This window comes from Nicotiana attenuata, chromosome 3, assembly GCF_001879085.1.
Source record: "Nicotiana attenuata strain UT chromosome 3, NIATTr2, whole genome shotgun sequence".
Classification (NCBI taxonomy): domain Eukaryota; kingdom Viridiplantae; phylum Streptophyta; class Magnoliopsida; order Solanales; family Solanaceae; genus Nicotiana; species Nicotiana attenuata.
Window position 1 is genome coordinate 19,188,591 of NC_031991.1, and position 13,952 is coordinate 19,202,542.

The 13,952-nt window shown below is 37.0% G+C and overlaps 1 long non-coding RNA gene across 3 annotated transcripts; it reads left to right on the top strand.

The window, feature by feature from the left end:
* LOC109223371 lies at positions 6,568 to 13,007 on the top strand. 3 transcript variants are annotated; one of them, XR_002067554.1, is made up of 3 exons: positions 6,568 to 6,848; positions 9,790 to 10,107; positions 10,218 to 13,007. It is a non-coding gene; the product is annotated as an uncharacterized LOC109223371 (long non-coding RNA). The 3 variants fall into 3 exon arrangements; XR_002067555.1 differs by having other exon boundaries at positions 9,896 to 10,107; XR_002067556.1 differs by having other exon boundaries at positions 9,909 to 10,107.

Genomic DNA, 13,952 nt, shown 5'->3' on the forward strand with positions numbered 1-13,952 from the left:
CTTTTTCTTGTAGGAAAAGGTTGGACTTCTATAAATTGAGGATCCATCCTTCTCATTCAGTAGCATCCACAATGTAGCCATAGGGGGCTTGAGAGTCTTGTTTAGGGGGAGAATTTTACGGGACAAATGTTAGTGTGTCGCTTGTGTTTGCCTCTTCGTGAGGTTGTTCTCTCGAAATTTTGTACTCTCTTTTTATTATAGTGGATTGCTCATCTCCGTTGTGGACGTAGGTCAGTTGACCGAACCACGTTAAATGTTTGTGTCTCTTTTGGTAGATTTCTCTTTGTTGTATGATTTATCATTGTTCAAGATTTTCTTTGCTAGCTACCGCATGACACCTGACTTTTTTCGGTCCTAACAAGTGGTATCAGAGCGAGGTTCAAGACAGGTTCATCTTGGCGGGTTCAGTTCTAGCTGCAACATATTTGACGATAATCGTGATTTTCGTCTGAGAAATTTGATCGGAGTGCTACGCACGTTGAGACAAACTTTGTGACGGAGATCTGGAGATGCGGCCTGTTGAAGGCTATGTGAAGAAGGTGGATCAAGTTTATTTTGTTAGAAAATTCAGGCCAAGGGGGAGAATTGTTAGGTGTTTGCCATAATTTTCTTACCATATTTGGTTTTCCTATCTCTTGAAGGAAAAGGGCAATATAATTACCTTAATTTGGTTTTCCTATTTGTAAAAGGAAATTATAAATCTCCAATATTTGGCTATTCCTTTTTCTTGTAGGAAAAGGTTGGACTTCTATAAATTGAGGATCCATCCTTCTCATTCAGTAGCATCCACAATGTAGCCATAGGGGGCTTGAGAGTCTTGTTTAGGGGGAGAATTTTACGGGACAAATGTTAGTGTGTCGCTTGTGTTTGCCTCTTCGTGAGGTTGTTCTCTCGAAATTTTGTACTCTCTTTTTATTATAGTGGATTGCTCATCTCCGTTGTGGACGTAGGTCAGTTGACCGAACCACGTTAAATGTTTGTGTCTCTTTTGGTAGATTTCTCTTTTGTTGTATGATTTATCGTTGTTCAAGGTTTGCTTTGCTAGCTTCCGCATGACACCTGATTTTTTCGGTCCTAACAGCGTTCAGAATGGCTACCTAGTGTCATTTCCCCTTTTCTCGCCCTCTTAGTGGGCTTTATTTCTGTTTAGGATTCGTGACAGCAATACTGGATTATGAGTTTCCCCCAACTTATTTAAACAGCAAACTCTCACCAGTTCAAATCATACCGACGACATTGGACCTTCTCTAGCTGTTTTCGATTCTTAATGTTATTTGCTATGCTTCTTTTTAAATCCTGGTTGTTACTACAACTTAAACTCTGTTCTATTTCCATGCTGTTATATTTTTTCTTTTTCTATGGTTTTATTATATTTTTTCTTTTCTATGGTTTTTATTGATGGTACTGATATATTGCCTCTTTTCGTCTTCTTGAGCCGAGGTCTTTAAAAAACTTTTCTATCCCTCCAGGTAAAAATAAGGTCCGCATACTCACTATCCTCTCCAGACTTTACTAGTGAGATCAAGTTTACTGAATCGTTGTTGTTGTTGTATAAGTAAAAAAAAGGGGAAGCTTAAAAAATACGTAAAGATGGTAAGCAATTGGGGGAAAAAAAACCATTTTCTCTCTTATTTAGCGTTTTCCAAATTTTGCCCGATCGTCTTTCTTGATTTTTGTGTTATTTATTTTGTTTGTGTTTGTAGTTCTGTTAATCAATAGGAGAGGAATATCTCAGTGGGTCAACTCCTAGATGCATGGTGTACAGACGTAAAGAAATGGTATATAAGATATTTGAACACCAATCTTAGGATTATGCATGTTGGATCATATTTCACAGAGGGAGCAAACATAGCATCATAATCACGTGTAATCTAAACAATTAATATATACGGAGATTATACGAGTTACCTCTTGAAGCGTGAACAAAGCAAATCGATATCCTTCTCCAGTTCCAGAATTGCAAGACCTCAGCAACCTTCCACAGTCTTCTACTGTGTTACCCAAATAAAAATCGGAAAACAGAGAACTTCGGGTGGGCGNATCATTTCAACCTGCGTGTCCTTATCAATGTTAGCTCCAAGGACCTCCAGTTCATTCAGAAGACTCATCATCTTCAGAACATGGTCCCTAACCGATGAACCTTCAACCATTTTAGTATTCACAAGGGCTTTCATGGCAGTCTGCTTAGCCGCACGATTCTGATCTCCAAACATTTCTTTGGGATTTTCCAGAATGTCATAAGCAGACTCCATCGACTAATGCTGATGTTGCAGAAAATTTGACATGGATGCCAAAATGTAACACCGCGCCATCTCATCAGCCTTAATCCATTTTTGGTAAGCCTTTTGTTCATCATCTGTGGCATCATCTCCAGGTTTTTCTGGACACACCTCATCGAGCACAAATTTGTACTCTTCAGCAAGTAGAACAATATCCAAATTTCGTTTCCAATCAACATAATTCAGACCCTCAAGTTTGTTTTGAGTAAGAATGGCAGTAAGGGGATTGAAAGCAGTCATTGTCAATCTGGAAGACATTAAATATTTAAATAGATCAAATCAGTTTGTATTATTGAATATTAAAATTCAAAACACACTATATATATACACAATCTATGCACCTTGAACAACAAATTTCGATGGGAAAGAAGCTATTCTTGCAATATATATATATATAATGACAGATTATCCATCCCATAAAGTTAAACAGGTCATACTCAGATGGAGAGTAAACTGTTAATTTAAGCCAAGTGAATATCAACATTCAACATATATTAGTCCCATTGAACCAACATGCATACTCAGATGGAGAGTAAATACAAGTAATCAATGACTAGTATAATCTAGTGATTATTCATAATATTTTTATCCGATATGGAAGAAGACCTACGTCAACGTGTTATATCACTAATTTTTAACCCCAGAGACCATGGGAATTGATCCCCACGATTACTGGAATTAAAAACAACCAAAAAAAAATTTCAGAATTTTTAAAAAAACAGCAAAAACACCATTTAAACGACCCCGAAAGCCCAAAAAACGGCTTACATCATGAGCAAAGCTGATGAGTATTGCTCACTGGGCCGTTTCGCATGTACCTGCCAAGTTTCAGGTCAATCGGAGTCCGTCAACTAGTTGACCTCCGATTTTCTGCCTAATTCGGCCAAAACTGTTTTTACGTTTTTCATGATTAAATTCAATTTTCAGATTATTCTAACTTAACATCACCAATATTAAAAGAATATTTCAAGTTTTCAAAATAATCAATACAACCCATAACAGATAATCACGCCAAAACAGTGCAGGTTTTCAGAAAAAACAAACTTTTTATGTAATTCAAAACTTGCATATAGAACATGATATTAATCCTTATGGTTTATCCTAATTATTTAATTAGACGTGAGTAGGCTCTGATACCAATTGTTGGATCATATTGTGCAGCGGAAGCAAACATAGCATCATAATCACGTGTAATCTAAACAATTAGCACATACGGAGAATATACGAGTTACCTCTTGAAGCGTGAACAAAGCAAATCGATATCCTTCTCCAGTTCCAGAATTGCAAGACCTCAGCAACCTTCCACAGTCTTCTACTGTGTTACCCAAATAAAAACCGGAAAACAGAGAACTTCGGGTGGGCGGAATTCAAGGAAGAAAAACGTGTGTTTTTTCTGTGTCAAAAAACGACCAGCTATATACCATATATATATAGCTGCGTTTTTTAGGTCAAAACACTTTTCCAAAACCTGTCAGGTTTTCTTCTTCCACCAAGAAAAGGTTTCCTTTATTTCCTATTATTCAGGCACAGTAGGGACCACAAAATTTAATTAACAAGGCTTCCTACTATGGAATTAATTTCGAAATTTGAAATTAATTTCTACCATAATAAATTACGAGTTATTCCACTAAAAATTCGTAATCACACTCCTTAGTTCAATTTCGAAATTCTTCCACTAAACCTTATTTAACTCCCCATGTTAAAATTCAGATACTAATCAATCAAATTAAATTACTGACTATTTAATTTATTGATTACTTCCTTTAGACTTACACTTAACTTATTTCATGTGTCGGATACAAAATCCACCGGCCGGGTTTACACATGAAACTTATAAGCTTTCATAAAGGAATATTATCAATCTCAAAACCGAGACATGGATTCCATCAACTAATTATTACTTCGCCAATGTATATCATTGTTATCCAATTTACCAGGCTTATTGACTCACGAAAGAATCTCGCGTTTTAGTAAATCAAAACAACAAGTGACATACACAGCTAATAATAATTATATCAGTATTAAGAGTATAAGTACATTAAATGGACTAGAGAAATTATTTTATAAAGTCAGTATAAAATACTTATCTCTACTTGATCCGTTCAATACATACAAAATGTATTAGCGCAAGAAGTTGGAATTAGACCTATTCCCATAATCAAGATAAATTACATTTAATCTTGTACTACAACCATTCCGATGATTTGTCCAATTCGATCATTAGATTGTGAACATTAACTTTTATGTCTTACAAGGACCGATGATTTAATTTTCCGTGTATAAGCTAAACTCTATACACTAAATCATCTACTATGTAAGCAATGGACACACAAACCAATACATGATCTATTTAAAAGGAAACTATGGAATTTAAACAAGTAAACAAATAATTGGCCTTCAGAACACTGCTGCAGATTCTGAAGGCCACTCTGGCCGCGGTCCTGGCGTAACCGCGGTAGGACCGCGGCAGAACACTGCTGCAGATTTTGAAGGCCACTTTGGTTGCGGCCCTGGCGTAACCATGGTAGGACCACGGCAGAACGCGTATGACTTATAGTATATTCTAACAATGCAGATGTGGATTACCGTCGAGATGCTATTTAAACATGTTTTACAGTTTTACCTATTATAGAGTGTTCCCTATTGTAGAATTGTCACAAGAAGTAAAATTCTAGCCGCTATTGGCTAGTTGCTACTCTTGCTAGTTTGTTTGCTAGTAAATATCCTTTCTAAACATGAATTACGAATGTAGTTATATCCGGTATCCAAAATTATTTTAATTTGTAAAGGAAATTTGATTTAGAGTTATGAGTTTCCACAGATTTGATTTGATTGCATATATATTGTAATGTACTAAATTGAAAAATGAAATTCAAGGAATGAACTAAGCTTTATTGATCAATAATCCAATAATTACAATATGAACTTCGACTGACTTGAGTGAACTCAAAGAGAAATAGAAATGGAGGTTAGAGAGAAGAAGGAGAAGAAGAAGAGAAGAGAAGAAAGTAGAGAGAGAAAGTAGTTGGACATTCTGTTATTGTTAAAAGATACCCACTTCTCTACTGATCTGTTATTTAACTAACCGACTCTAACTACTAATTGGAATAATTGAATAATAGTGTGTTGGACTCTGCCTTCTTAGCTGAAAGGCCCCAAAGGCCCAATACTCTTCACTTCTGAAGGCCCAATACGTGAAGCTCAGTAAGACTTAACCCAATTCTGTTGTACCCTACTTCTTTGTTTGTATCACCACTTTCCTTTTTCTTGTCTGAACATTACAATACCTTCCCCTTCAAAAGAGAACATTACGCCGGAAAGTGGCTTTTGATGTAACCCCAGTCCTTCCAATTCGCATCTTCTTTGCGCAAATTTGCCCACTAAACCAAAATTTTAACTGCAACGGTATTGTTCTCCTTAACCACACGCCTTTGTAAATGGAAACTGGCTGAATAAAGATATGACCCTCACTGTCACAAGCTGGCGGATGCTGCGGAGGACATATTGATGGTCCAATACGTCGTTTGAGCTGGGACACGTGAAAGACTGGGTGGAGGCGCGATTCTGGTGGTAGCTCTAAACAGTAAGCCACTTCGCCAATCTTCTGTAAAACTTTATAAGGACCAAAGAATCGAGCACAAAGCTTGACATTTCTTCTCACTTTGATAGAAGACCGTCGATAAGGTTGTATTTTGAGGTAGACTTGGTCCCCTACCTCCAAGACTCGCGCAGAACGGAGTCGATCTGCATAAACTTTCATCCTTGACTGTGCATGCACAAGGTTGTCACGCAATGCTTGTAGCATATGTTGTCGTTGGGTTAGATTCAACCCAGCCGACCCTTGGTGTATATGTGGTAAAGCTCCCAATGGTAGTTGAGTTGGGGGGTGACCATAAAGGGCCTCAAAGGGAGTGACTTTAAGAGAGTTATGAAAGTTAGTGTTATACCACCACTCTGCCAATGGCAACCATCTAGCCCAGTGTTTAGGATTCTCAAACACCATAGCTTGTAAGTAGGTCTCCAAACATCGATTGAATCTTTCAGTTTGCCCATCCGACTGAGGGTGACACTACTACAAAAAAGGCCTTTGGCGGCAATTATTTAGCGGCAATAAGGCAATGGTCGCTAATAAATTTTTTAAGCTTAAATATTAGCGGCATATGACCATTAGCCAGTAAAAGATATCCTTTTACTGGCAATAAAAAATAATAGCCACTAAAAATTACTAATAGAAATTAATCTTTTATTATTTTAACTTTTCCTCCACACAAAAAAGAGAAACATTTTTCCCTCCAATTTTTTTGGATACCCTTTATCGTTTCCCTCCCAACTAGAATAATCATAGACCTAATTTCGTTTCCCTCTCCAGTTGTATCGCTGCATCGTTTCCCTCCCAATTAGAAAACAATTGAACTGATTTTGTTTCCCTCCCCAGTTGAATCGCTGCCAAAAAAAGAAACTATCTAGCTGCTGCGTCAAAAAAACCTAACACGCTGCTGTGTCAACTCCACTGCGTCAACGGTAGTGCGATTTACAGTGCGTAAACAGCAGTGGCCATCTTCTTCCTAGGTAAATTCTCTTCTCTTAGATTTACAATCGATTTACAGTAGATCAGTTCAAATCGATTTACAGTGCGTCAAGGGCAGTGTTAACTTCTCTTCTTCCAATCGATTTACAGTAGATTTACAGTAAATCAGTTCCTTGTAATCGATTTACAGTATATTTTTGATTGATGTTGGTCGATTAATTTACAGTAAATCAGTTCCTAACTCGTTGTTGCGTCAACTAGAAAGAATCAACTAGCTAGACCTGGACAAAGGCTGAGTTAATTACTGTTATTGAGGAGGTGATTTGATGAGAGGTTCAGATGAACCAGAGAAACTAGGACATTGCACTGCTGCTTTAGGATTCGATACCGACCCTTTTCCTAGATGATTAGGCTTCTCGAACTCTTCATTTTCGTGCCTAATTTCCGTTAGCATTGCAGCTACATCCTTCATTGTTGGTCTTTCATCTGGGCACGAATTAACACAAAGTAGTGCCACCCCAAGAACTTGAAGCATCTCTTATGTTTGTGTACCAGACCTTAAAAGTAACAATGTGGGCACCTTCTGGTATCGGGGAATCGGTTGGTTCCATCCCTGTTAGGACCTCAAGAAGCACAATGCCGTAGCTATAGACATCACTCTTCTCGGTTACTCTGAGACTATATCCATATTCTGCTATATAGGACCAAAACATTTAGAATGCTATCCAAATTTAGTACTCATACCCTATTTATTCCCACAATACGTCTGTGCACATCATATTTCGCGGGGTACAAGACTAATATAGTGAGCTTAAAGTGTTTTTTAAAGTTAATATTCAAGAGTGCTAGCATAATGTTATGTAAAATGTTTAGCACTTAGCAAAGTTATATCTAAATATCTGTATAATGAGATATCTAATTTGCAGAAAGCTACATGCTCCATTTCTCTTCTTACTGTTTGTTAACTCTTTTTATATGCTTGCACATGGTACTATAGGCATCCTTGTGTGAGCTTCACCCATCTTCATGCATGTAGGATTATGATTATTTTTCTTTTTAGTCTTTCCAATTTCCAGTCAATTCAGTGGTTGTCATGCTATAGCTTAAGGTTGATCTACAAGTGTTCTTACAGCTGTTAGAACTGCTTGTTAATGGTGAAGTCTTTTTTTACAAAATGCTTGCTTATGGGCATGGTTTTAGGTATTGCTGTTTATTTCTTGTAGAAATCTGCATCAAGGATATTTTCACTTGACTCATTTATTATTAGGCTGTATGAAGTAAAGATGCCTATCTCGCCCACCCGCCACGTATACCTGAAAAGAAAAGAACATAGGTTCATGGAATCCCTTTAGGCTCAGCCCCACCCTGTGTCGATATGTTATTGCAAGTGAACTGAAGTGGTGATAACAGCACTGTAGTAGTGATCAATCATACATGAAATCTATGTAAAGAAGCAGCAGTTAAAAGAAAGCCGTAATCATCAACATTGATAGTAGAATCTACTATCTCAGAAAATAAAGTGAGGGGGAAATGGTAGAAATAAGAATACTATACAACTGCTTGAACCATAATATTGATCAATCATACATGAAATCTATGTAAAGAAGCAGCAGTTAAAAGAAAGTCGTAATCATCAACATTGATAGTAGAATCTACTATCTCAGAAAATAAAGTGAGGGGGAAATGGTAGAAATAAGAATACTATACAGCTGCTTGAACCATAATAATGACTTAATGTCTTTTAACTTCAGAAGAGAATTTATTATTCAATTAATTTAACCATAACTATGATTAACCTCTTCAAAGTGGGCTGAAAACAATCAGGTAACACAACCAAAATGATCTCAGACAGTTTCTTTTTCATAGTAACCAACATGTTGTTTAGGATATTATTGTTATTGATGTTGTTTGGTACGATGCTCGCTGGGCTTTTTCCCTGTGCATGTAGCACGTCCTGTACGAAGAATTTCAACTTCCATAATGTGGACTCACTCTGAGCATTCATGTCAAGCTCCACTTCTGTTGCTGTCGGTTGGAAAGTAGGATCGCTCTCTGCCACAATCAACAGTGCCTTATTAAGATCTTCAGGAGACAGCCTTGTGAGCCCATTCCCAAGTTTTTTCTTGTCTTCAGTTGACATCTTTCTGCATTTCTGAAGCACCATTTCCCTGAGTTCTTCTAGTTGCATGTCCACCTCATCAAGCCCAATACTCAAATCTTTAGCTATTTTGGCATGAGCAGCCTCCTGAGCGAGCTGCATATCCTGTTGGACTTCTGCTTCCTCTTCCTTTCGCCGTTTTTCCTCTTCATCAACTTTTGGCAAAAGCTGCAACCACTTCTCCTCAAATTTGCCCAAGCCCACATCTGACCACAGGGATAGCAAACGATGACGGTAGTCACTACGCAACTTAGAAGTAGTTAGGGATTTATCAATTAGAAGAAATCCTGTTGGGAGTGTCTAGAATGGGGTTGAACATGTGAGCAGTCGGTCAATAAGAAATTCTCAGGGATTATTGAATTCTATAATATGATAAAACCACCATGAGCGCACCTCAATATGTTCTGTTGTGGCTTCTAGAGCTGCGGTCTTACTTTTAGTTGAGCCAACAACATCAAGCTTACTTAAGTAACTCCTTGTCATCAGAACAACAGCTTCATGGTAGGACTTCTCAAAACCTAAACTTGCCAGGTTCGATATTTAGCATTTTTATGATACTGAGTTTCGTCACTGCATTCTCAGATTAAAAACACGACAAATCTTCCATACAAATGTTGAATCTGGATATGATCTATCTCCATTATTTGCTCACTTGACTACATCGGGAGCTCTGAATCAATATGCCTTCTCTGAGGCATTACTCAATTTGGAGTTGGATTTTGTTAGTTAAGGCAGATATTTTTGCTCCTTTATATTATCTTCAGTAATTCTGGAAGTGAGAACGGGCAATTTTTGATCCTTTATTATTTTAATCATAAGTATAGGGCTTGATAACCAAGTCATTGGTTCTTCACATATCTGGTAGAGAGGTTGCGTCTTCTAGGTAGACTGTTTTCACTTAGTGTTTCATGATGTTGAATCCGTTCATAGTGGGCATTGCAAGATATTATGCAGAGGCTAGTTCTTCTGGGCAAATGATGCTGAAAGGGCATTGCTGAAGTATTTCTGATTGAAAGGAAGAAAAAAAGAATAACAAGAGGAACCATCTTCTCTGATGGCTATTGTGTCTTCATCTGCAGACAAGCTGTTTGGACAAAGACAGACATATTTCCTTTCAGTATCCCCGTAGTTCTGCGGCTCTGGTAGGTCATTTTTGTACTCAGTGCTTATGTTCTTGAAAATTGTAGTAAAAGATTTTTCATCTCTTTGCTTATATAATTGATTTTCTTGAATAATGTTTGGATTATGAAAGGCAACAATACAGCAGCTGCAAGTCAAAATTGCTGCAGAAGAAGCTGGTACAGGAGAAAAATCAGCTTATGATTCATTCTCCTATGATGACATTCCTACGACTTCATTGCCTCGAATAATACGGTGAAGTTACCCATTTCTGGTCTCTTTTCTGCACTGTGTTTCTATTTTGTCATGTGTATTGCCTTTATTGTGTTTCTCTTTATGCAATGCTCTTTTTACCTAGTTGTACAAGAAATTATCAGTACTATTGTTGTTGCCACCGATATTTCCAACATTGTCCAGCATTGTGTTAACTCTTCCTCCCTGCACCTATTTGCATTCACTTTATTGCTTATTTAAGCCTGTGCCACTAGGTAGATTTGGCTCTTTAGCTCATTTCAGCATTCAGGGCCATACTGCTCTAGCAAAAGTTACTGATAGATCCCCAAAATTGTACTGGTGTATATCTACCTTGTTAGAGCAGGATTAACTTTTCCCCTTATATTCCCAGCAAGTTTTGTGCATGTTTGATAGATCTTGTCATTCTTACCCATCTTTGCTAACTTCACTCATTTGTAATTGATTCAACATATTCAACCGGTAAAGCCTGTGGATCCATCTTGTTTCCCAATGTGAATGCAGTGATGAAACTCAATATCATAAAAATGCTAAATATCGAACCATGCTCTCTGTGGTTTTGAGTAAATGAAGCAAAGATACAAGTGCAGTTTCTGATGAAAAGAGAGTTTCATACTCGGAGTCTCAATAAGCCTGGTACTGATGCATCACCCTCCTCTAAACTTTCAATGAAGAAAGGCAATATCACATCCACAACTTCAGGCCTCTTAATTGAAAATTTGAGATCAGCTAGTAACCTTATAAAGTTCAACTGCAGGGAAGGAGCTGCCTGCTTTTCTTTCTCTACCTGGAAATGTAAGTATTTGCAGATAATATTAACAAAAAGAAGACATAAAGAAACACTAAAAGAATTAAGCCATATGTCCCTTTCGAGAAATGCAAATACATATGAGCCTCTTAGGTGGCCTGCTACCAAAACTGTAAGATATCCCCACCTTGGAATAAACATATAAGATTCTACTTTGTCACAGGGCAATCAGAAAGATGCTTGTTTATTGGCACAAGTATGCATTAGCCAATCAAACAGTGGATTTTAAACCTCTACCAAATCTGTAAGATATCCCCATCTTGGAATAAACATATAAGATTCTACTTTGTCACAGGGCAATCAGAAAGATGCTTGTTTATTGGCACAAGTATGCATCAACTTTTGGCAAAAGCTGCAACAACTGGACATTGTTCCTAGTAAATTTCTTTTGCATTGAAGATGCTGGGACTGGAATGTTGAATAACTACTGTAATAGCAGTTATATCTCTTGATCATTGATTGCTAGAGACCAACTTCCCATGCAGTTGCACAAGTGCAAATACATGGCTCTATGCCGTCATGTCTCATATTCCAGCATGTCAGAATAATGTAAGTTATCAACAGGTTTTAACCTACCTTAGATAGATAAAGAGCTTGGAGTTTCCTTCTTGACACTAGCACTACTAGATACTTAAGATTTGTGCTATTCATTTACAAATGCTTAACTTGGCGCTTAACTTTACAAATGCTTAACTTAGCTCTGTTGTCTTTATCTCTTTTCCTCGTGCTTGGAATTTTTTAACAGTAGCTCTTTGTGCCTATTGAAAACATAGTATTAGGTTGTATAGCTGAATTCACAGCCTTGTACAACCTCGAGAGTGCTGTAGTAGCAGGTACATCACCCTTAGCTACTGGTTTTACTGATTTAAAAGATCTGCACCTTCCTTATGTTGTCGCAGATTTCCATCCTGCTCCTTAACAACCTATGTTCCCCCCAAATTTTGAGTAACAGCTGTAGCAGCCAAATTTTGAGTAACAACTGCAATCAAATCTGTTCTACTTGTTGATTTATGATTCGTGAAATCTGGAACATTTTGTTTGGTTGTGTAACTTGTATCTCTCTGGTACATTGATGTTCAAATAATAGCTGAAGCTTGACCAGGTTCTTCGTTATGTTAAGATTTGGATTCTTCGTTATGCATGATCAAAAGAATGTAGTTGTTTCTGCTTATAGATGTTAGCGTATTTGTTGTAGATACAAAGGGCAGAGCTTGCTTAAGACGATTCTATTTCTAGACCAAAGTAATCCTTGAGTATTTGCTTCGAAGTTCTTCCAAATCCATTTTGCACTTGTTTCATGTCCTTCAGTTTCGAAATTTCTCGCTTTATTTGGTCTACTCTTTTCAGGACAACATCAAGTAAGGTATCTGTTTCAACCATTGATGTATGGCTTGATAGATCTGATCTTTTCTTGTCAAGCTGTTCGTATAGATTCATGATATAGTTCTTTTGAGCAAAAAGCTTTTCCTCAGCAAGTCTGTACTCAAATTCTTGAGACTTCCTCAATGCCTGCAGTGTTTGACTGACAAAGTATCTAACGGTGATGGAATCTTCAAGATGTTTTTTCAATATTATACTTTATCCTTTAACACAATTATTTTATAATTTCAGGTCATACAGTTTGATGTTCGATAATTTAGCAGTTGAAAGATTTCAAAATGATGAGAAGTTGCGGAAATCATTTAAAGACCATCATTCTGGATTATTACTATGATGACATTAGCTATTTAGTCCAAAGAATATATTTTTATGTTTTAAGTTACGATGATATTAATATTTCGATTAGTACTTCCTTTTGTTTGTTAAGATTTAATGAGATATATTATATTCTTTTGAATTAATATTAATATATTTTATTATTTAGGTCATATTTTATAGAAATGTAGTAACTATTATTAATTGTCGCCAAATTATTGATATTATCGCTAGTGACTTTTAAAGATATTGATTTTTAGCAGCAATTTAGTTAAACATATTAGCTACTAAATGGACGCTAAACGGGCAAACAAATTGCCGTTAAAGATGCAAATTTTTCGGGGACAATTATTTTGAATTTAGCGGCTATAAAAATGGATGGTAAATAAATATAATTAGCCGTTTGGATTGGATTTAGTAGCCATTATAATTGCCATAAACAATTGCCGCTAGAGATGCGAACGTTTAGCGGCAATTATTTTGAACTTAGTGGCTATAAAAATAGATGGTAAAGAAGTATAATTAGCCGTTTGGATTGGATTTAGTAGCCATTATAATTGCCACAAATAATTGCCGTTAGAGATACAAACGTTTAGCAGCAATTAGTTTGAATGTAGCGGCTATAAAAATAGCTGCTAAAGAAGTATAGTTGGCCGTTTTGGATTGGATTTAGTAGCCATTATAATTGCCGCAAACAATTGCCATTAAAGATAATAACTTTTAGCGGCAATAAACCATACCTTTTACCAGCTTTTGCGACAAAAGCCGCTAAAGGCTTTGCCGACCCCGGCATTAGCGGCAAAACACTAATGGCTGAAAAAAGATATAGCGGCTATAGTTATTGCCGCTAAAGCCGTTTTGTATTGCCGCTAAAGGTCTTTTTTGTAGTAGTGTGATAGGCTGAACTCATATTAAGCCTAGTCCCTATTATTTTGAATAAATGCTGCCAAAAATGACTAGTGAAAAACCTCTGTCTGAAACAATAGACCTGGGAAGTCCATGTAATCTATACACCTCCTTCCTGAATAGTTCTGCCATTTCTTGTGCTGAGAAGGGATGTTTTAAGGCTAAGAAATGTCCATACTTGGACAGCCTATCCACCACCACTAACAC